The following is a 587-nucleotide window of genomic DNA, read 5'->3' as shown; positions in this document are numbered from 1 at the left end:
TGTAAATGGAGTGGTACTAGAGTGGGAGGTTATAGAATGAAGGAAAAAATACTTTTCTATCTCTGTTCTTTGAAAAGTGAGACAAAAACTTTAGAGTGAGAGCAACTCCAGATAAACTTGTGTATGTATTTAATGTAGATGGAAATACTGAAGGGTAGTAGAAGACAGAATTTCCCTGTTTTTCCTCACTTAAATTCTAATTCCTCTTCTACATTTCCAGACTAAGCACAAGTGGTTTCATAGGCATCAACCTTGTCTCGCAAAGAATGAAAAGCTACAGAAAAAGATACTTGAATAATTGCTTTGGGTGTATATGTATATTAAAGTGAACATATACTTGCATGATTTTCGAAAATGAGAAAAGAAGGTGAGAGACAGCATTGCCTTGCCGAGGATGTTGTAGGAGTTGAGTTGCCCTGTGTCCCGCAGAGCGGCTAGAGCCGGTGCCGGCGTGGGGTTGCGTTTGCCCGGGTGGGGGTCATGCAGTAAGCGCCCGGGGAGGGAATCGCGCCGGTGCTTTGGCTTCTGGTTGCTGACCGGCGCTGCCTTCCTGGCGGGAGCCTGCGCGGCTGCCCGCGGGGGTGCCG

Source organism: Athene cunicularia (genome assembly GCF_003259725.1).
Source record: "Athene cunicularia isolate RWA chromosome 11 unlocalized genomic scaffold, athCun1 chr11_part1, whole genome shotgun sequence".
NCBI lineage: Eukaryota > Metazoa > Chordata > Aves > Strigiformes > Strigidae > Athene > Athene cunicularia.
Note: the sequence above shows the minus strand (reverse complement) of the source record.